At 46.0% G+C, this 23,289-nt stretch overlaps 1 long non-coding RNA gene across 1 annotated transcript in view; it reads right to left on the reverse strand.

Moving 5' to 3' along the window:
* The window catches only part of LOC129784974 (uncharacterized), a 36,028-nt gene extending 15,247 nt beyond the window's left edge, over positions 1-20,781 (reverse strand). The window contains exons 1-4 of the long non-coding RNA XR_008748320.1: positions 20,575-20,781; positions 16,375-18,520; positions 15,503-15,602; positions 8,250-10,553 (exon numbers count right to left, since the gene is read on the reverse strand). This is a non-coding gene — a long non-coding RNA (uncharacterized LOC129784974). The remainder of the gene's footprint in view (positions 1-8,249; positions 10,554-15,502; positions 15,603-16,374; positions 18,521-20,574) is intronic.
* Between the last annotated feature and the right edge of the window lie 2,508 nt (positions 20,782-23,289).

The following is a 23,289-nucleotide window of genomic DNA, read 5'->3' on the forward strand; positions in this document are numbered from 1 at the left end:
CCCAGATTACCCTAAATTTCAGAGAAAAATAGGAAGAAAGGGAAAAGAAAACTAACTGAAGAAACAAGATGTCTTGTTTGTCTCCCTAATGTGTACGGAAGCCTGTGAACCACACAACCCCACAAACGGCTTGGAATAAAGGCAAGTAAAACCTTTATCACCATTAATTGTCCACTGATGTGCTAATGCTGTCTCTCCCTGATGCCATCCCCAGGAGAGCTCTGTCTCTCCCTGCAAAGGTACCCAGCCACTGCTTTGCAAGGTGAGGGGAGAGGAAACTGCAGAGGAGGACAGCAAGCAGGCCCAGCGCTAAATGAGAAGGGAAAAGAGATGCTGGAGCAAACACTGTGTGAGGCTGGGGCACGGTAGCAGCCGGGAATCCGAGAGCTTCAGCTCCATGGCTGTTTGTACAACAGAAAAAAAAATAATGGGGCTTATGCAAAGCTTCCTGAGCATTTCCACATTAAATTCCACAGATCTCCAGGCAAAATTTCTGCCAAATCACAGGCCTTGGCTCACACGTGAATATCACAAAAGCAGAAAAAAGTGCATGAAGAGCTATTGTTTCTAGCAAAGCATTTTCTTGTTTCTGCTTGGAGAAGCTCTGGAGGTTATTTGCAGCCTTTAAACTGATGAGCAGCTGACATAGCCCAGGCAGGGGAGGAGGACAGCAGCAGTGGCCAAGTAATGATACTTCATCCTCACAGATGCTTTTATCCCTGTTTTCCTGAGCACATCTCAGGAGCTAGCAGGGTGCTATTATTACTCCTCTGTTTAGATGGAAGTTGAGGCATAGTTTAGAGTGAAATTATTTTGGTCTTTCTTAAGATTTGGTGCTCTGGAGGCTTATTTGGGAATGTGGGGTACAAGATGAAATGCTCTCCTTCAGCTGCACTCTCAGCTTCAGGCATAACAGGGGCAAGCAGCTACCCAGTGATTCCCAGCGGGATGCACAGAGGCTGGAGCTGTGGAAGGGCAGATCACACCCCTACCTCTGCACAGACTCCCTCCCCTTAAGACACTCGTGTCTAGAACTGCACAGGGAGGCTAAAAGGCAAGGAGGGTGAAGTTCTCATTTGTTGCCAAATTTTGCAGACGTTTAAGGCTACTTTAATTACAAGTTTTTACATTTTGCAGAAACTTCTATACAAAGTCTGATGCAAAGCAAAATGAAATCCCTAATGATGCCCATAACACGGATAAGTAAGAAAATACCCACTGAAATCCCTAATGCCTGCAGTATGGATAAGTAAGAAAATACCTGTTTCTTTGACTTCTTATTTCTGAACAGTAAAACCTTTCAGGGACAACCTAGTGAGCCACAATTGTTTAACACTGTGGATCTGCACATGGGCTTCCTCATGAAATGCATTCACCTACGCTCAATACCTGCTGACTTCAGCTATCTTTGCACACAGGAAGAGATGTAATTATGCCAGCTTACACACAGCTCCCCAGATTCCTGCCCCCAGACACCACTGCTTCTGGTACTCATTTGTATCACCAAGAACAATTAGCAATACATGGGCAAGGCCAATTACACTTCTGAGGGACCTGAAATGATCTCACGCTAGTAAAATCCACACTTCCAGATGAAACGCATGTTCAAGTGCAAACTGCCAAGCCCCTTCCCCATCCATGCTCTGGGCGGTACGTCCAGGGGATGGCTGTATTTGCATGCCACAAATTCACCACTGTCCCTTCACCCCATCAGGTGACAGGATGGGACATTAGAACTGGGGCAAAGGTTCTTCCTCAAAACTACATTCTTGCACTCAGCTGGGCACTTCTGCTACTGGAAATGTTCTCCGCTTGTAAGAGTTGGTCTAAAGAGAACAATTTTGTCTCAACGTTGCCAACAGACACCTGGAGATGGAATGTGGTCCTCATGGACACCAAGACACAAAGACCCTGGAAAAGAGAACTGCACAGTACAAGGAGTACTATGCCGCTCCCTGCAACCTGGGACTGAAAGGAACAACTGCACCCTGGGAAGGAGAACTGCACGGTACAAGGAGTACTATGCCGTTCCCTGCCACCTGGGATTGAAAGGAACAACTACAATAAGGCCACATAATAGCTGTCCAGAAGATGGATCACAGCCGTGGTCATAACAACGAACCAGAAAACATAAACTTCAGGTGAACTTTCTTCATTATATCATCATTATAATACAAAAATACACTACCTGGTCTGAAGCTACCCGCCTCTGAGGCAGACCACACCTCGGGCACTCTTCTTTGGACATGCGTGATAACCTGGCTCGAGAAGGCGGAGACTGGCAACAATCCATGGACCAGAGGAGAAGCAAGGTGTGCTGCTTGTCATAAAAGATGCCCTCTTAGCAACCAAACTTTGGAGATCTTCCCCACCAAGGATCATGACGATCGGAAGGACCGGCAGGATGCTGCCTGGACCTGGGACCATAGGGACGCCTTGGACCAGTGGTGGTAGCTATAATCTCTTCCCTTTTCTTTTTACTTTACCTTTCCTTCACTTTCTGTCTTTCTACCTATCGCAAGCTGCTTTACGGGCAAACAATAAAATTGTGCTGTTTAATTGAAGCATAACCCCTTGGCGTGGTCGCCTTGATTTTTGCGCTTAGAGATCATAGTTTACGAACCATCACGATTCCACTGAGTGGACCATGACACCGCTATACTGAGCCTGCCACTTGTTTTTATCCATAGCTGAACAAGGCTGGCTGAGGTCCCTGGCTACCTGTCCTTGCCCCAAGACAAGCGGTCATGGCAGCCCCACCTCCCAAGGGCAAGGGGACAGAGGCACAGCTCACACCTTACTGAGGCATCTGCACATTCACATGCTCTCCCCATGCAAGCTCAGCCGCAGCAGGAGGAAAACTAGAGCGTGCCAAAGCCCTATCTGACAAGTGTTAGAAAAATTACAAAGCTGCGTAGAAAAACATACAACTACTACACTTTCCAAAGAGATAAGGGCCTGGGGGTGCCATTCCTTGGCTGGGAGGCTGAGTGCTTCTGTACTTCCAGCCAGACCAAAAGCAGGGACCTGCTGAAAGCCTGGCCATTGAAACTTACTCTGTTTCGCCAGCTCTGTCATCAGGTCCAGTAACAGATACTACCTTCCCCTGTTAAACTCAGCACTCACATACTCAACAACACACTCCTACAGCCCAAGTTTACTCCTCCTCTACCCGCTGGCAAAGCATCCTGCTGCTACCACTGCTAGAACAGAGAGGCAGAGTAATTAGTCCATCATCATAGGAGACAGGAAGTTGATCTTTGCTGGGACAAGGTAACTGGTGGTAAGGGCAGCAGCATCACCATGCTATGAGCTTTGGGAGGGTTGGGGCAGCACTGAGAATGCTGGATTGAGTCCACTGCAGAAACACAGGTCCATCCCAGAGCACAGAACAGTGCAGACTGCTGTGAAATAGAAGCATTAATTACATCTGTTGGGGCTGACACATCATTTATGTTAAGCCATATACCACTATGGCTGAACCTACCCTGAAAACCATTACCAAACCAAATTCACATCCATAAAACCTTTGCAGCTCATCCCCAAGTATTTATCATTTCAAGAATGGCTGTTGTTATCATTCAAAACCAGGGTGCTGTATGATTTTCAAAAAAGTAATATGTAACTGGCATGATTATAAATTGGGCTGTAATTATTCATTCACCATGAGCGAATTATTCAGTCTTCCAGAATCCCAACACTGAAACCCTTCCCACCGCCTACACTGAGATGTACGGTACGTGCTTTTAGTGGTTTGGCAGTTGTTCGTCCTGTCTGTCCTTTGTGACAACCACAAGTCCAACTGCAGCAGAGCCGGACTGCTTTAAGTGCCTTTGCACTTTTGCAGTAACTTAATTATGTATTTGCATTACATTCAAGAAAGCTGACTTTTCAAAGTCTTGCAGGGCTTGGAACAAGCAACAATTACAATCAGGAAGTGAGCAAAGCGAGGCATCTCCCATCTTTTCATGGAATAAAACTCCCGTTTCTATCATTATAGGGGTATATCAGATATTAAATTCAAGATACCTGAATACAGGAAAAGCATAAGTATTCTACAAAGAAAATTCATTTTCTTGCTGTCAGATACGTTAGAGGAGATTTTCGAATTTCAACAGAATTTCAATGGAAAAGCATTTCTAACTGCTATCACATTAAATAACCTGGATTTTCTGTGAAAAACAATCTGCCTGAACTGCTGAAGCACATAGGGAAGAGCAAGTAGAGATGCGAGGGCCACGACAGCACTTCACTTACTGAAAGTATGGCTCCAGCACATGTGTGTGCATCGCCTTCCACAGAAACCAGACCTCTTGCCCATACAACAGCAAGTTCCAAGCCCCTTGCATTCTTTGCGCATCCCTGGAGGGAGAGAATAATGCAAATCAGCCATTAGCCAAGCTTATTAGGCAATAGTGAGATTCTGCACCTTGCTGCTGGAGCATAAAACCTGTCACCACCAGCACTTCAGCTAAGGAAGCCTAGGGATGGCCCAGGAAGGTTTCATCAGATGGGTGATAAGGGATTATATCTAGATATTTATTTTTTTTAATGAAATGTTATGCTTTTGCCCTTTTTATTCAAAGCTGCTGGATCTTAATCTCTCTACCAGCAGCATTTCCGTGGCTGTGGAGGAGGACAGCACCTCCACCAGCAGATGCAATGGGACACAAGGAACAAACTCTTCATGCCCAGGGCTTGCCTTTTCTTGTTCCCCAAGAGAAGCAAGTCCACGCAGCAGCCTGTGAACTACCTACTTGACAGCACACAGTAGCCTTAACCACCTGCTGCAAACCGAAAATGAAAACACCAGGGAGAAAAGGCATGGAGAACTGCGGCTCTGTGAAGCAGAAGTATATAAATAGACAATCTTTTTTTCTAGGAAGTCAAGCATTAGTAATAACATTTCGGCTTCCTGCAAAGAAGGCTTCTTCCCCAGCTTTCCACAGTCTCTGCCTCCTCCCATCCTCCTGGCATTGCCCCAGACCTCGTCACCCCCCTCTCAGGCTACAAAACACCCCATCATTTTCCAGGGCACCTGCACACCATTCTCCACCTTTCCCTCCAAACATTCAGATTTTCTATTTGATTCCCTGCTCTGTTTTATCCTCCAGGCTGTCTTGGCAAACTCGGAAAAAAAGAATAAAAAAAAAAACCCAAAAACCAAACCAACAAAGCCTCTCCTCTCCAGCTCTGGTGCCCACAGCCACTGCACTCCCATTCCCCCACCCTTACTAGGAGAGACTGGTCCAGCTCATAGGGACATCGTGTTTGGAGGACATGGGGCCAGGCACTAGCACAGGCTCATCCTGGAGTCACTTTTGGCATCTTTTCCCAAATGCCCATAGCTTCCCAAAGCTCAGAGGCAGTTTTAAAAGGGACAAAGGAAGACACTGCTCAACATCTCGTCTCCACATCAACTTTCCAAACCCTGGCCAAAGCATGGAGGTGTTCTAGCTATCCAGACAGCTGCAATTTTTTTCCTTATTCATTCATTTTGTAAGGGCAAGCTTCCCAAGTCAACCCTAAAAAAAAAAAACCCCAAACCACACCCCATCCCAGGACACTGGCCCTACATGTGGGTGTTGAGATTCACTGCTGCAGGAGCAGAAAGGCACTTTCTGTACCCGCCTACCTCATTAAGAGCAGACGGGAAATTTTCTGGAGCACAGACAATGCCCTAATGTGTTCCTTCCAGCGCAGAACAATGCACTCAAGGAGCCAGCAGCCATCATCTGTGAGAATGAAATTGGTGGTCCCCATCCGGCCCTGCTGAAATTGCCACCCCTGTCACCACGGCTGGCATCACACGCCAGCAGCGGCCTTGGGAGCTGAGGGTTGAGCAAGGAGCAGAGTGGGCAGGGTGGCTCCCACCACCATCATCCCCACCACGTCCCAGGGGAAGGGATGCTGCTGTCCTCACAGCCACTTGCCTAGGGCACAGCCCCTTGCTGCTCCCCTCTTAGAGGGAAAAATAAACTGAAGAAAGAGACTAGTCAGAAACACGAGCTTTTGGAAGTCAAGTATTACCTCGAGGAAATGTAGAGCTGAGCAACCTGTATCTAGCATGGAAATGAACTAGGCTAAAGCAGGGAGTTTGCGGCTGCTTGGAGATCACAGCTCAAATCCTTCAACACCCTGCTGCTGTAGGGAGGACCAGAGGGTCTCAGCAGAACCACATCTTTATAAGGTGACAAATTTGAATACCAACATGCCTGGTAACATGAGGAATAGAAAATGAGTAAAAATAAAAGGGTTTAAGGAAAACTTATCTTGTTTCCACCCAAAAGAAGTTGAAGAGGCAGGACAATTTTTACCCATAGCCCAACACACTTACTGGAATCAACACAACAGAAAATTCACAGACAGAAAAATATCACTCAATCAAGACTAAAGTGTCCTGACACTGTTAGTCAAAATCGTTGCTGGTTTTACTAAAGCCCATTGGATTTAATGCTGTTTTGATCTCTTGACTTCAACAAGGCCATGATCCTGCTCTGCATCCTCAAGCCAGCTTTACAAGCGGAAGATGGGAAAGCCTACAAGACAGGTGCATGTGCCACAGGCTTAATATTAATGAAAATAGATAAATTAGGGTTGAGATTTCCATACACAAAACCCTAAAGAAATTGGATCCCAAGTGGCAGTTTTAATTAAATAGTAGCTCAGCACAGCTTGGAATAATAGAAAAATCCCAGAAAGTAATACATATTTATGCACCTACAAAGCACCATTTAGACTGATGACTCAAAGTATTCTATTAATTTGAAATATATTGTCCAAATGCATTTTACATATATATGTAAATAATACTTGTTAGTTTAATAAATATGTGGAGAAAACATGGAAATGTATATCTCCTTTTAGAAACAAATGGCTAAATCACCGGTTCATTCATTTGCATGACAGAAGCGAAGCAAAGGCTTCACTCCTTTTATTTTATTCTTACACAAGTAATGATTTTGAAAGTGTACATTATCATCAACTGTGATCACAGTCCTGAGTCTATAATCCCACAAAGGAAACCTGCACTGCACATAAACTAAGTCTACTGGGGGCTGTTGGAGCTTAAGTTCCTTAAGTATTATTTTTAAGTTCCTCTCCATCAAGGATATTATAAGTAATAAGAGTAGCTGAAATTGTGGCTTTTTAAAAGGTGTTATTCCCAGCTTGTTCTAGAAAGGCTATTTTAAAGGTTGCATTGCTGAGCTTGTGGTGCAATGCTTTGGCTAGCTGGTATAAAGTAAGTGCATTTTAATTGGCATCTGGTTGAGATTCTACTTTCATTTGTAAAAATTGAAAAATTCTTGGAAGAACTCCACAGTCTACAAAAAGTGTTGTTCTTGAAAACTAGTTACGAGTTAATGACAATTCCACTTTGAGCAGGAAGGAAGGGTTTAGGCTGGACGTCCCTGAGTGAGTCGGGAGGATGTTAACCGCAGCCCTGCTCCGCTGCTCAGGTCCAGTTCACAGCCCAAGCTCCTGCTGAATGGGGCAAAACACCCCATCTCCAGGAGATACACTAAACATATTCCACAGAAGCAGATTGCTTGTATAAGCACCAAGTAATTCTGAATATGTAAAAACTTTCTGAATGGAGTTCAAATCCAGCTTTTCCTTTGATACATCCCTAGAAGGAACTTGCAATACTAAATCCTGAGAAACATAGACAAAACCACGTAAAAGCTGTAGACATCCTCAATACGTACAATAGGATCCTGTATGCGGAAGATACAGTGAAATATTCATAGATATTACAGGAAAACTCAAGTTCTGATTTATTCCTGCATTTAGCTACAGCCAAGGTTACAATTCTGGTTAGAGTGTCCATTTGACCAAAATAAGTATTTTTTAACAGCCTTAATGAGCTTTGGAGCGATCCTGCATTGGGAAAAAAACAGGTCATTACCTGGAAGGACCTGTTGTAACCTCCACATGAGAAACAGGCTGCGGCATGGGAAATAACCAAAATGGAGCTGTAAAAGTAGAGAGGCAGATATATGACATCTCCTCTTGCACAGAAGAAAAAAACCTAAGTGCTGTACAATTCATTTATTTTCAATAAAACGTCTAGATTTAAGATGACTAACGTGAATTAGCACAGGTACAGCCAGGCACAGGTTCCTGTAGCTCCATAACTTTACAGGGACTTATAGACTGTATAGAACTATAGGAAAAGCCCAGAGCTTCCAAGACAGGAAGAGCCACAGCCAAGCAAACCTGGAGAGCAGGTTGGTACAGCATCTCACCTAGCTTCATGCCCTGCATGTCCTTGGGTCTGGCTTGCAGGTGTATCCCAGCAGTGTCACCAGTCAGACCTGGCTGGCTCCACTCACCAACTCTGCCCTCTGCAAACCAGGGTACCTGGGAGATCACCACCTTGGAAGAGGGGAATTAAAATGAGATATACGTGTCCTGTTAATTCCTTTGTCAATAGCTGACATAATCTGGGATGTGGTGCATAATAAAAAGCAACTGCCCCTTATCCCCCACAGTGTTCCAGCAACAGCAAGCTGCGCCACGTCCCATACTCATACACGTTTCATCACACTTCTGCAAAACAGACAGATGCTTTTTAGCAGTCTATGAAACAATATTGTAAACATCTCGGTTATTCTCTCCTCTGGTCTTGGCAGAGTCAAGAACAATGTGCATTCAGGGATGAAAACCCTCAGCCTTGGTCATCCCAGCACAGGGATGCTCAGCATTGCCCTCCCAACCCGCTGCCAGGGAGGGACTACGGGGCCGGATGGAGAATCATGTTGTAAAATGAGCAACTGAGGAGGCTTAAAGTGAACAAAAAAACCACCGGAGGCTGGTTGATAGGGATTGTAAGATTTAACCCTGGAGCTGTTGAGCACGCTGGGCTGTAGCGCCTGCCTGAAAAGCAAAAAAAAAAAAAAAATCCAAAATGGGCAGATGGTCCTGAAGACATGGATGGGGGGGCCTGGAAACAAGGAAACCAGATATTAAAAAATGTAAATGAGAGGGAAATTATAAAAAGCATAAAGCTCCAGCCCCTGAGGGAACAGCTGTGTATGCTAATCCCTCCTGGGCTGCTCCATTTGGATCTCCCTTCCTTCCTTCCTCCATCCCTCTCTAATAGCTCCCTTGTTCCTGCTGGACAAAACCAGCCCTTTGTGGCTGCTCTCAGAACAACATTAAAAACAGGAATAGGGAAATTGTAAACAGGAGGCTTTTGGCCTACAGGCCAAGGCACACACCGGCCTCTGAGGTCTACTTCATGCTAAGCAAAGAAACAGATCTTTGTTGCTAAAGGGATTAGGGCTGCGGGATTTCTGAGGCTCGGCGGAGGCATTCAGCTGGCCTGAAGTGGGGGCTTTGTAAAGAGATACCTCCATTATGGACCCGCCAGCGGAAATCGCTCGCGCTCTTTATGCAGTCAGGGTAATGTGATATTGTTGGGCGGCTGAAGGGCTCTGGTGAAGCCGGGCCCTATCTACTCAATGGCAAATTCTTTTGCCACTAAATAGACGGTGGTGTAATTACCTTCACTGACTGGGGGAAGGGAAACCATTCATCTTTAACCCTTAGGTGCTTTAATAAGAGCAATTGCAGCAAGATGTGGTGGGGTTTGCCAAGACACCACAGTCACAACGGGCTTCCAGATGAGTTTCTACCACCTGCGACAATTTTATCTCAAATTCCACATTCAGCAAATCAGTGCAGGCCATAAAATATCCTTTGCCTGTATTAGTCCAATGCTCCCTAAGCCCACCTTTGCTCTGCGCCCTGCACAGGGTACTGACAACCCGTGCTTCAAACGCCAGCACAGCCCTCGATCAAGACCATCCACCACACCACAACCTCCAGCATCCATTGCTGCACTACCCAGGGTTAATGCTGCAAAACCTTCTGTGGGGTTTGTTGTTGGGGGTTTCAGTTGGGGTGTGGGCTTTTTTTCTTTTTTGTATTTGAAATAATCAACCAACTCCTTTCTGATGAACAATAACCTACATTCAGGTTTTAATTAAGATTATTCCCCAGTTACACACAGCCCACATCACCTATATGTAAGTATTATGGATTTTTCCATGGCTAACTTCTAATTAAATTCCCCAGCTGAGCATAAGAGCCACGAGAAGAAAGGCATGCACACAGACAGCATGTTACCACAAGCCCCAGCACTTCCAGTTCAACGGGCAGTGGAAATCTCTCCTGGAAAGCAGGTGGCACCAAGCCTGCCTGCAGCCGAACCATCTCCACTGGCACAAATGCACGCTGCCTTCATGTTTGTACAGCATGGAACATCCAGAGATGAGCATTTATGCAGCAGTGATAACTAATAATTGCTCAATCATTTCCTCCAAAAAATGAGAGCATCTGCAACTGGGAAGGTGGCTCTGCTCTGGAAAAAGAATAGAAGTCAGTTGCAACATTTAGAGAGGAAAACAAAGATGAAATCATCCACGTCTGAAGGTGTTGGACATGAAAACTCGCTCAAGTCATACAAGTATTTCTGATCACTCGCTGCTGGCTGTGCATCTCTGCCGCTCTGCTGCCTGCTGCTCCAGCAGCACTGCTGGGCGTGCCTAGGTGCCGAGTGGGGAAAGAGAAGAGCTGGGTTTCATGTCACCATTCTAAGCTATTTCAGTTTTTCAACCGCACAAACCGGTCATGTTTGAATGAAGTTCATTGGAACCCATTAATTTGAAGTTTACAGGTTGGACACGTGTGCAAGGCCAGTGGCGGCAGTCCACCAGCATTCACTATGGTTGTTGAAGGAGCTCAGCAGCATGCTGTTCTGCACTTTGAAGAACTATTCAGCCTGATAGTAAGAAATAGTTACCATGCAGTCCATTTTTTACATATTTTTTTGAGGCATTGTCTAAATCTAGGCCTTCCACCTTTTTGGCTCTAGTTTCGGACTCTCTTCCTAGGAAAATGTTTGTAAAAATGATTTGCAATAATTAAAAAAAAAATCATTGAAAATTCATTACCGGAACCCTGTCCTGCTACTCTGAGTTAGACAGGCCCCAGACACTTCTTTTCTGTGACCTGTTACTGCTAAACTGACAACTGAAGTGATTATGTTTTACAAGAACTGGTTTTTGAGTTCCAGCTCCCAGAATCGTATGATTTTATGTGGTTTGCTACATCTATTAAAAATATCTGATGATTCTAGCACCTGGTGAGAGTCCTGACTCCAGACAAAAATGGGAGTAACAAGGATGGGATATATATTAGTTCGACAGCATCTCATGCGGTATCTGCTCAGCTGTGGCAGTACTGCTGACAACTGCTACCGTACCTGTTTCTAGGACTGTCAGTATTTAGCCACCAGAAACATCAGTCTACACTTACCCACCCTCTGCACCCTGTGCTATGTGACACTGGGGAGGTATCACCACGTTACCCCTCAGTAGAAGGGGGACCATCACTGCAAGGTCAAAGTAAATTTGGATGATCTGACCAAGCCCAAACAAAGCTTGAGTTTTAGGCATTCTGGTGTTCCAAACAAGGAGCTCTGTTATCCCACACTCTCCCTGGGATCAGCACAAAGGCCCCCTGCAACTGGAAACTAGCAATTCCAGCCAGAGGTCTGTGCTTCCTTTGCCATCCCTCTCTCCATTCCTCTGCACTAGTACAGAGCCCTTTGGATACAGCATCCCACTGCCCTCCCCCCACACCGATGCAGTGCAGCAGCCTCCTGCTCTACCAGGTCCAGAGCTTCTCTCCCAGCAAAGAAAAGCACAGTTTGCTCATGTTTGTTAAAAAGGGAGATGGCAAGAAAAGGCAACCCTTGAACACATCCCTCCAATATGGACTTTGAACTTTTAATATCCCTTCAGGTCTGGGATTTTTCAAACACACCCAAGGCAGGCTGGAGGTTGAGGGAGGATAACTCTCTGACCAGTTACCAAGTAACTAAAAGATCCACTGTGGGCTCCACAGAGAAAACTTTGCATATGAACTTCAATTATTATATCACACTATTGCCAGAAAAACACAAAAGAAGATCTCAGGCAGCTCAGAGGATGCACATGGCTTGTGTAGGTGGGGAAACCCAAGAGACTGTTTCTTTGGGTAGGAAGTGGATTTTCTCTCTCCTATAATCTTGTTAAATTACCGTTTTTAAATCAATGATTTATATCTTTCTCTTCAAATTGAGGGGAAAAAAGCCAAACCTCTCTAAACAGCAAGGATGTGACAAGCAATACATCTTCGCTTTCATTTACCCTCACATCACAAAGTTTACCCAGCAAATCAAAAGTGTTAAAGCAAAATAGTGGGAAGGACTGGTTAAAAAGAAAACCTTGGCTGAAACGAGAGGGAAAACAGATTTCCCAAGTTAAGTAAGTATCAGAAAATAATACATAACGTTAGACATCTGAAAAAGGAAGTAGGAAAATATTTAGGTATTTGCATACACCCGTTTGCAGCCTAAGAAAAGCAGAGAAAAAGTTTTGTGACAAAAGGACATTTCAAATAGGCAGCCATGACTGGAGGTGCTGTGCACCATGATCTTCACCAAGAAATGGCAATACCCTGGGCGCAGCACTGTTTTTCTTGCAAGTGCCTGCGTATAACTGGCTGAGGATTCCCGCATTTTCATTTGCAATGCTTGCTATTTGGGTTTCAGGGAGTCTCCCCTCCCTTTTACACCAGTTTTGCACCTGTATAGGTCTAGTAGCTTCCATGGAGAATCATCTCTTAGCAACAGTCACAAAAAAAAAATACAATAAAATCCCACACAGACCTGAGACAAAGGCCACACTGCAGCCCATCTGTAACAGGGAGGGCTGGCGCATGGGAACTTTCACTGGCAGCCATGGGTTTTCAGACATGGAAGAGGGCAAAAAGAACCCCAAAACAACTACTTGATAGAGTTATATACACTCTGCTAGCAAACTGCAAGGAAGTGCTTTGGCACAACAGTGCTTGGGCTCCTCCTGGGCACAAGACCGTCGCCTCAGACTGTGACCCTGTCACCCCAAGGAGCAGGGTGAGGACACCCCAGGGGAACACAGGGCTGGGAGAGGTGCTGCCTGCTCGGATGCATTATCCCGGAGCCAGTGGCTCGATGGTGAATGATGCATCACAGCCATGCACATCAGGCTGCTCCTGATGGCCCAGAGAGTGCAGGGTTCCACTGGAAGATATTGTACCTAATAAAGCTCAGCATCCCCTGTCTGCACCCTGCAGCATCCTGCTGGTCCATCATGGGCTTCCAACCATCTGCCACATCAGCCAGCATTAGCCGCTGCCTGGCTAACGTCACAGTGAGCAATGGCTGAAATACTGACATGATGCCAGGCTTTATACCTGTGAGTTCAAACACACCACAGACACTTCGGAGGCTCACATGCACGTCCCAGCTGCCTGTCCTGCACCAGCTGCTACAGGCAATGCTGAGAGCCATGCAGCGGCATTTGGGAAGCAGGTACAGAAAAGCAGGTTCTGGTGAAAGCACTGCTGCAGCAGCACTGGGGCAAGCAGTGGGTACGGCACCAGGGGGCACAGTCATGCCCCTCGGCAGCATACCATGCTGTGCTCAGGGTGCAGCCATGCAGTTTTCTAAAATATGTGAGAATTTGTCCTCAGGAGTGCAGGCAAGTGCCAGCAGGGACATCTACCCACACTGCCCACAAGACTTCAGAGCACCTAACCCAAGAGCAGTCCCGAACACCAAAGCCTCTTCTCCACAGCGGAGTCTCTCCTCTTCCACTGAATCCAAACACAATTAAGCATGCCATGCCCATTGAGCTCACCACACCCAAAACTGGAACAAGTCAGAATGATTTAAGGGGTACCGAGGTTGGCATTTAGCAACAGTTTGTCCTTTCTGGGCTCTAATGAAAAAGTCTTGGTTTATTTGCTTATACAGAAGCTTTATTCTCACCTCGCAGCCTGCACCTTGCACAGCAAGCCCTGCTGAGGGGAATGATCCTGCTCCAGGCTGAAGGGCTGGAGACCCCAGAGCTGACCACAGCATGGCCGCATGATGTGCATGGCTTGACCTGGACCACTCTGGCTTTTTAAGCTCAGAAGAGCGTGAAAACTCCACACCTCAGAACAAGAAATTCCCTTACTAGCAACGACTGTGTCCTATCTTGCAGAGGGGATGTGTGACATGTTTCAGATGTTGTCCTCTCGCCTCTTCAAAGCAGGATTCCAATGACTCTGAAGGGTCTGCACCTCTTTTTGTAGGCTGCTGCTGTGTGTCTCCCCACCTCGCTTGGGCAGACACTGTAAGACTATTACCCAAGCACTTCAAATCTATCCCATTAATATCTCATCTACCTTCCAATTCCAGAAAGCCCCACCATGCTGCCATTAAGCACAAAGCCAAGAGTGAATGACTCTGTCTGGTGACCTGAATGCCCAGCAAAAGGTTTCACTGGCGGTGACAGCAGAGAGAAGCTGCATGTTGGAGAGTCAGGAGGAAGCGCTGACATCACCAATTGACACCTTTAGCTCTGGTGACTCACTGCTTTCCCCCCCAATCCTAGCAGGTAAAACACATCCAAGCACCATGAGCTTTTCCCACAGCAGCCCATGTTACTGCTGGTAGACCTGTGGCTGAGCAAGATGTCAGGGAATACAGAAGAGCCCCTTTCTATTCCTGGACCCTGGGTGAGGCGGATGGAAATCACCAGGCTCCCAGTTCCTGTAGGAAGCCATGAATAACCTCCTAAGCACCATCACATCCTTTAACATGCATGCTATTATGAGATGCTGAGAGAGAAGCCATTGGGCTGGTAAGCATACAGGGCTCCTTCCCCTTGCTGCCCACCAGGCACTGCCAGGACGGTCCCACCATGCCCCAGCCCTGGCATAGCATAAGGCATGACTTTGTGTGCCTGTCCCCACTGCTGATGGCATATTTGAAAATGAAATCCTCCCTCATGGCCTCAACAACTACAAGGGAAATAAAGCCATCTGTTCATTGAGACATGCCTGCTTCAAACCAATTAATATAAAGAGCTTACATTAAAGGATCTCACTTAGATGTAAATCACCTCTTGTAAACAAACCTTACAGGTCTCAGCCCCAGTCTCTGAGGCAAGTTTCAATCTGATTAGCTACTCCGTGCGCCTTAAATTCCCCCTTACTGTTACCAATAAATAAAACTGTGAATACTACCCTTTTGCTGAGATATATTAAACACTTACTGACTTTCACCTTGAGGGGTGCCCTTTTCAGTGATATTTAGTGAAACTGGGACCTCTCTAATGAAAGACAAGTAATTTGTTTCTTTGCACTAGTTGCTCTCCCAGCCACCACCCACACACTGCAGTTCAAGACCTCCACAACAGTACAGCACACATTGAATTTTATCTCCCATATATGCACCGCTGTTGACTATTTTTGGATGACTGCCTAAACCAGAGAGCACAGCACAAGATACATAGTTCAGTATATTAAAAAACAGAAGAATGAATTACTGAGAATGGCATTCAGCAAGTTTTCTGACTTACTCTGAGCAGCAGCCCCAGAAAGCATCTGTGAGGAAAGTGCTTCATTTAGGTGAGCTTACCTCAGCAGGACGAGGACCGAGTATTTGCTGTGGGAATGACATGCACGTGTTGACTCTATGAACTCTGGAAAAGCAGCTGGATGAGGAAACACCGTCACCTCTATGGAGGAAATGCATTTGTTGAATGATGGTTTAAAGGTGGTCATCAACAAACCTGATTCACAGACTGCTCCTCCAAAGGTCAAGGAACCCCAAGGAAACATTTCACAGCTCCTTCAAGCATGAGCCTTCCACCTCTCCACCAATATTCATTTTCTTTTGTCGGGTAATTAATTTGGCCTCTCAGTCTTTCCACTCCCATTTAAACACACAAGCCTGAAAGCTCCCAACATTGTAACAAATTGGCAAAGCTAGGTACATTCCCACCCTTTGAAGCTTCAGCCCTGAGCCACTCTACTCCCCACAGCAGTGAAGTGGTTCCAGGTCACCTCAGTGTGCACCTATCCATCAATAAGAGCGTTTGATCCTGGTCAAAACCAGCCTGATTTCTTTCCCCTGCCTCATACATGCTTTTGGTTTTGTTTTTTTTTTCTTTCCACTCCCCATACAGGTTAAAAACAGACACAGAAAAGCAGGAAAATGATAAAATTATGAGAGCTAACTGAATATTAAGTATATACCTCGTTTATTTGGGTTTCTTCCCTATCTTCATAAGTAAAGCATAGTCTCTAGATCAGGGGTCCTCAAACTACAGCCCGCGGGCCGGATACCGCCCCCAAGGGTCCTCAATCCTGCCGCTGGTATTTACAGACCCACACCCCCCTCCCCGCGGCTGGGGGGGAAACCAAGCAGTCACAGATGGCTGCTTGCCACTTCATCCGCACGCCGGCCCCCTGTTTAAAAAGTTTGAGGACCCCTGCTCTAGATGGTACCTGGGGTGTTCACACAGAAGCATGTCCTTTGCTTCTCTTTTCTTGCTTAGAGTCAGACACCACAACCTTCTCTCAGGATGAAAAGTCCCTTTCCCCTAACAGTAATGGAAACTTCCCAAACACATATAAAATAATGTGGTCCTGCAGTAGAAAACAGCAAGAGATGAGAGTTTATGCACTTCTGGAAAGCAGAATGATACATTTGTGGAAAGAAAAAAAGCTTTTCCTTAAAGGTGAGCCCACTCCCTAGGAGGCTCTCAAGACGGCAATTCAACTGCTTGTCCAAAAGCTGCAGTTTGTCAGAGGCAGGCACTGGGAGTGCTGGCAAAAGAAGAAATCCTCTCAAACCTACTGAAAAAGCAGCAGAAACATACATGGTTATCATGTCTCATTGCTGTCCTGCTGCAGGAGCAAAGCTGCTCTTCTGTTAACCCCAGGGCTTCCCAGGCAATACAGACCAAGTATCTTCCCCTTGGCCCAAACAGAAGGGGAAGTTTTGGTCTCACATGAAATTTATGAGAGTGAAATTGTGGGTGCCCTGTACCTGTGTGTGGGGCAGAAGCTACTGGGAGCTGCCAAGCTGCATTGAAACTGGTGCAAGTAAATGAGGAGTCTGATAGAAAAAGGAGAGCTGGTGCTAGCAATGCTTGTGATTTTGGCATTGGAAATGTTACAGAAAATGTGCCATAAAGTTCCTCTGAGGCTTTAACTTCCCTCCCCCCGGTCTTCCTTTGATTTTGATCCTCTCTTTTCCTCATGGTGTCCTTTGAACTTTTAAAAAAGCACTTTGAAGACATGTCATAAAGCAGTGTTTTTATTCAGGATCTCCTCTTTGATGCTCCCGCTGCTGTGTGTGAAGCACAGCCTTGCAGGATGTGGGAGCCAGAGGAGGTGAAAACTGAGACAGAAAGGAAAGGACAGAAAATAAAAGTGTGGATGTGTGTTTGTCAATAACTCACAGGGGCCGCACAGGCAGATGCGGGCAGCAGCCTCTATCTATGCTTGCTGAATGCATTGACTTCTGGGCTATATGGACCTGGTGTAATTGTCCCAAGGCTGCTCCCTCACGGGCACTGCAGGCTGGCAAAGCTCAAGGGGGTGAAGCAATGGGGATGAAGGAGAGAGGCAGCTGGCTGGGAAGTCCTCCATTCCCAAAGGTCATCCCCACCTCCCATGTACTCCCAAGACCCAGGATCTAGGAATGAAATGCCTGAAAAGGCAGCCTACGCTGGAGCAGAAGGGGTGAGCAGCCCACACCCAGATCCTGCCCCTGCTCCATCTGCCTCTGACCTGGGGTTTTTAATTTGGCCTCTTGGCATCCAAAACCATAACACAGCTCATTTGTTTGGGTCGGTCAAAGACAACTGCCCGGCCCACAGCAGCCCTACTGCAAGAACTGGCCTTCGGCAGATAACAATAATTCTAAAGAGGACACACAGCTATTTTGAAGTAGCTGCTAGATGCAAGGTTTACTGTATTAGCTCTACTCACTCATTCTATGTCAAATCCGCATCACTTGCATTGAAGCAAATCCTGGTGCCCTCTTTCATAATTTTATCTTCAATATTGGGAGATGGAGATATTCTTAAAGTCCTGAAAGCTGGGATCCTATGGTATCCGCAAAATCTTAATTTAGGTTTTAAAAAGGTCTCTAACCGCAATGGTTAGGGCAGAATGACTGGAAATAAACAAGCCTAAAAAACCAAAAACGAATTAAGAAAAAAGGAATTAATACAAGTAAATAGAAACATATTGCAGATTCAAGTAGTATGAACTCTAACCCTTGAATTCTAACTCAGTCCCCCCCTTTGATACAGAGATATGTCCCAACCCACAGTATTTGAGCATTTTGACACTGAAGTGTCGCCACAAGCTGTGCTGGACATCCCTGTCACCAGCCAGTCCCTCCCTGCTCCCGAGGCACTGAGCTCTGAGCCTCAAGGGTTTCGCTTACAGAAAACCAAGTCCCTAGCAGCGAGGCAGGACAGGGACGGGAAGGCTCTTCTCGTGAAACCCCTGCTCCAATGTGCAAGAAAGTGATTTCTTCTGAAGAGAAATGGTTCAAACATGATGCTGACTGTTTGCCATGATAGATAACATCTGTGCCACATGCCTTGGGATCCCCACAGCACGTTACTGGATCTGCCTGTCAAGAGAAGGACAGAAAGACCAAAGGAAGGATTACATGCAACTGTACAATTCCACATTTACTGCTCCTTAAATATTGAATCAGTGCTATAGGATTATACATATTTGATATTTCCTGGACTAAGCAGACTGTGTAATTCATTGTGATCAGTTACACGGTAGGTATTTTCTTAAAAAGAAAAAAACACCAAACCAAAAAAATAACTCTCCAAACAAATCCCACCTTCAAAATAACTCTGCCAGCAAGCTGGCTTTATTTCACCAAATCACACTCACTTGATTTCTCCCAGCTCAAGCAGTTTCCCTTCACAACTTAGAAGCCAAAGTCGTGGTCTCACCACCCACCACTGCTGGACCACCATCAACTCTCAATGAGCCCATCCAGAGAGCACAGGGCTGTTTCCACGGGGCACAATGGAAAGAGCAGGATAGCACAGTAACCCCAGCTGCACTGCCTGGCAGCGCATCCCTGCCTGGGTCCCCTCAGAGGAGGCGCCTCTCCCAGGGCTAATTCACACTCAAGTGGAAAGCACAGTTTCAATGGGAGATCACAACACTTGCTACTGAAGCTGACAGCAACGGAGCTGGGAGACACCTGTGGTAACAGCCCGGCCTGCCTCTCTCTGAGACCTGGCAGGCACAGGGGAGTGGAAACAGGGCACTAGCTTGATAAACAGGTGGAATGCCATGAAGAGGACAGAGGTGAAAAGCTGGTTTATGACTTCTCACAAAGTCGGGGAAAGGGAGGACAGTGCTGTCACAGGTGCCCTCCTGCCTTGCTGTTTCCTCAAGGACAGAGAAGACTCCATGATCCCCAAATGCTGTTGGATGCACGAAGGCTTCTGCACATCTGGGCACATCCTGCGCTGCAGAGCACATTAGAGCAGAGCCAGCCCAGCCCCTGCACCCCTGCTGCTGTGCTGGGCTGCTCTGACCCTGCTCTCAACACAGCACTCGTCCTATCAGCACCCAGAATGATTTTGGCTCGTGTCATGGCAATGGCATCACAAACTCTGGGGAGTTTGGGACACCAAACACTTCTAACTTTCTAGCCAAAAAAATGAAATGCCAGTGCCCTTCTGCTGGGGGAAATACATAAGGCACTACAGGTACACTCCATTGCATGACCACATGACAATACAGGGAGGGGGTTTTGTCCATGTCAGGACTCTCTACCTTTGTGAGAGATCACCACACACTATAGGTAACCATGATCTTGTGTCTAAGTACATTGCAGCAGTGCTGTCCTGTGACATGGAGAGCGAGAAAGAGGAGGGGGGACACAAGAGAGAAGAAAAAAAGGAATTGAAAAGATAGGTATGACCTTAATTTATGCAACATTTTGCAGCCAAAATGTAAGTTTCTCAGCAGAACTAATCTTAAGCCAAGTGCCTCTACTCAAGACCCAGATTTGCTTGGCTCTGTACCACAAACAGTCATACGTTAGGTGCCGATCCCACAAAAGTCTACCACTGCATGTAAGCTAACAATTATTTATAGGCAGAAAATTGGGACAAGACTTGGAAAACCAAAAGCCAAGGTATAAGCTATCCTTTACTTTCCTTCCTGCCTTCAGAAACTCAGGAAGCAACGAGGCTGTGCTCTGCTGAGCTCCCCTGCCTATGCAGATGCTGCACTCCCCACAGCCACCGAAGGAGCCACTCCCTGTGTACAGCAGTCCTGCACTGCTGCGAGGTTACAGACATATGATGTTTCCTGACATGCATATGTGACATCCACGTGGGGAACAGCTGTGTCCATGTCGCATGGGGCATCTCTGCCACCCAGCACCCACAGATCAGCCCATCAGCTCCAGGACCCAGTGGTGGTGGGATCACCCTGCATCCTATCCCACCTCCAGCTGCTCCGGTTGTGAAAGGCCCTGCTGTCAAACGTGCAAAGCAGTATTAAATACTAAAAAAAAAAAAAGTATTAAATAGCTCTGTGCATACATACTACACATTCACCAAGAATGGGTATTCAGCTTCCAAGTCCATCCCACAGGAAGACTATGAAGCTGCCCCAGCAGAAGGAAAGGGATGCAGAGCTCACCACCGGCACCAGTTCTTCAGACCCAGGGAAGTGCAGAGTTCAAAGCATCTTGCCGTATTGAAGTATCTTCCACTCAAAATAGAAAGCTCAAAGCTGCAGCCCAGGCTTAGGATAGGTGACACTTTTTCCCCCCTCCTGAGATTCTTTCTGAATTAGAATTAGACATTCCCACAGCAAAGCTGTTTTTGCAGTGCAAGCTTCCATGGCATGCCGCCACCAGTCAGAGCCTCTCAACTTTACTTAACCTTTGTGTAGGGAATTGCATTAACTCATCGCAAGAGAACCTCTTGGCAAGGGAGAAACAGATGTTCAGGCATTAGATAAGCTACAAGTGAGACCATGGCGTTTATCAGCAGGGACGTGGGGTTGGTTTTGGTATTTTTAAAGGCTGATCAGTGGTATGAGTTATTTGGAAATAAGTAAAAATTATCCTGAAAACTACTTGAGGAGCTTTTAAAAGAATGTTTTTCCTTAGTTGCTCCTTTTTACCTGCAATACTGATTTCTTCCTCCTTTTTGGTTCCCGCCCCCCCCCTTTTTTTTTTTTAAATGACAGCCAAGTATCTGCTCCTGAGACTGAATGCAGACGCAGCTGGAACAGGAAATTTTAACTTGCTTCCAACCTGGGAATTTTGTACTTTAAACTTGAGATAAGGTAAGAGCTTTGTTTTAAAGACACATGTCCCCTAAGAAAAGGCAAATATACTTCCAGAGGGGCCACCCCACAGCACTCCTGAGAAACCATTACTGCAGAAAATAGCAACATCTAAAGAGCTTTTATGATTCTAGTGTGCATTTATTAAATTATCCCCACTTAATACACTCCTCCCTGCTTGGTATTTAAAAAAACACCACTAAAATATCCATGTGAAAATTATTTCTTTTCATCTTGTCTAACTTGTCAGGCACCTGTTGGTTATGCTAGGAGCTCAAACTCTCTGCTTTGTGATTTAAGCCAAAGCAGGTCTCCGGAGGTAAAATCTGGCCATCGCTTTTTCATTAATTGTGCAAGCAGGCACAGACACACTTGCACCCAGGTGAAACTCTGCATTTGAGTCTTTCAAAGTGCTTCACGTATGACAGTTAATTTCACTACAGGCCAGCTTGCACTGCTCAAAGATGTGGTTTTAAGCCAACTTAAAACCTGCATAAACCACTGCAGAGTTGCTTGCATTTGTATCAATTACTGGCTGACTTTTTATGTAGGTAAAAAGTGAACTACTGCATCATATTGCATTAACTCCAGCCATTGACAGATGAGTTCTGGTGAAATGTCCTGATCAGTGTTAGTGGGACTGAACTTTGAATCCACAGAGAGAAATAACTTGGCCAAAGCCATGCAGACACACAACTCTACAGATCTCAGAAGCCTTGGATAAAAGAATTGTAATTGTGACTCAGCAACACAGTTAAGATTCAGAGTGAGTGAGTGAGTGTGAGCGAGTGTCTGTCTGTGACTCAGAGGAGAATGAGGTTTAGGGGGTTACAGCCCCTCCACACTTAGGATTGTCCTCTTGAAATGGGCAAGCCCTTTGTGGTGCCATACATTATGAATGCCCAAGCAAAGCCATAGCTGTACTGCCCAGCAGATCTTACAGAGGATGAATAACATCTGGCAGAGCAACCATAGCTCTTCTTGGTGCCAGAAAGCAGCCCTGGGAAGTGCCACGACAGCCTGGTTCCTCCTGCAGCAGCTACCTTCACACAAGCAGGCTTGAGGAAAACAACCAAAGAGAAAAATTTCAGGTAGTGAATGAAAAACAAGCATTTTGTGGAGGGCATTTTGTGTTACTAACCTACAGCAAATTTTTGTAAAGGCACTTTCAAACATCTAAAGCTGCAAATATAAAAGCTGGCACTACAGAGAAACCCAGTGCCCAGCCTGCCTGCATCTTCTCTACTCAAACATCCAAAACTCAAACCCTGAAGTTTTTGTCCTCCTTAAGCCCTGCTCTCCCACTCGCATGAGGCATCTCCCCATCACTGCCCCTAGGGCTTCCCAAGGACCTTCACCAAGAGGAGGGCAGGGGAGGAGAGAGTTTGGCAGCCACTCTGCCACCACCAACCCACTTTTCAGCAAACTAGGTCAAATTCAAATGCTATGCTCTCAGCTGAAGGTCACTACTGTTTCCACAGCCTGCACTGGGCAAGCTAAAATGTATTTACATTGAGAAGACACAGAGAGGTTTTGGAGCTGGAAGTGGAAGGAAAAACAGACTGTTAAAGAGCATGTGCATGAGCATGCATCTAAAATGGTGAATGCAGAGGGAGGAAAGAACTGAAAAAACAAATCATCAGACATTTCCCTCAAAAGGTAAGAGTGCTAGCCCTGCCTTCATTGCTCCTGGTCAAGTGCTGGTAGGTGTTCCTGGCACAAACCACAGCATTGACTAGAGGTAAAGGTCTTGGATAATATTTGCAGAGTGCTTTGACACAGGAAGTCCAAATTCCCCTTTACAGAGGCAAAGTCTGACAAAAGCATAATGGAAACAGGCTTCCGACAGACAAAAAAGTGACTCCCTGGCACACACACACCAGCCCACGCAAACTTTCCAGCCTGCCCTCCAAGTGCGAGCACTGGTGTTTCCATTAAGTGCCTGAAAGCCCAGAAAGCATCCAGAGAAAAAGTAAACTCACTATTAGACTGAGCACAACTTTTTGCTTGATTCTTTGTGGAATTGTTACAAGCAGTTTTGCAATAGGAGTGGGGATTACC

The sequence above is a fragment of the Falco peregrinus genome, chromosome 8 (genome assembly GCF_023634155.1).
Source record: "Falco peregrinus isolate bFalPer1 chromosome 8, bFalPer1.pri, whole genome shotgun sequence".
In the NCBI taxonomy this organism is placed as follows: domain Eukaryota; kingdom Metazoa; phylum Chordata; class Aves; order Falconiformes; family Falconidae; genus Falco; species Falco peregrinus.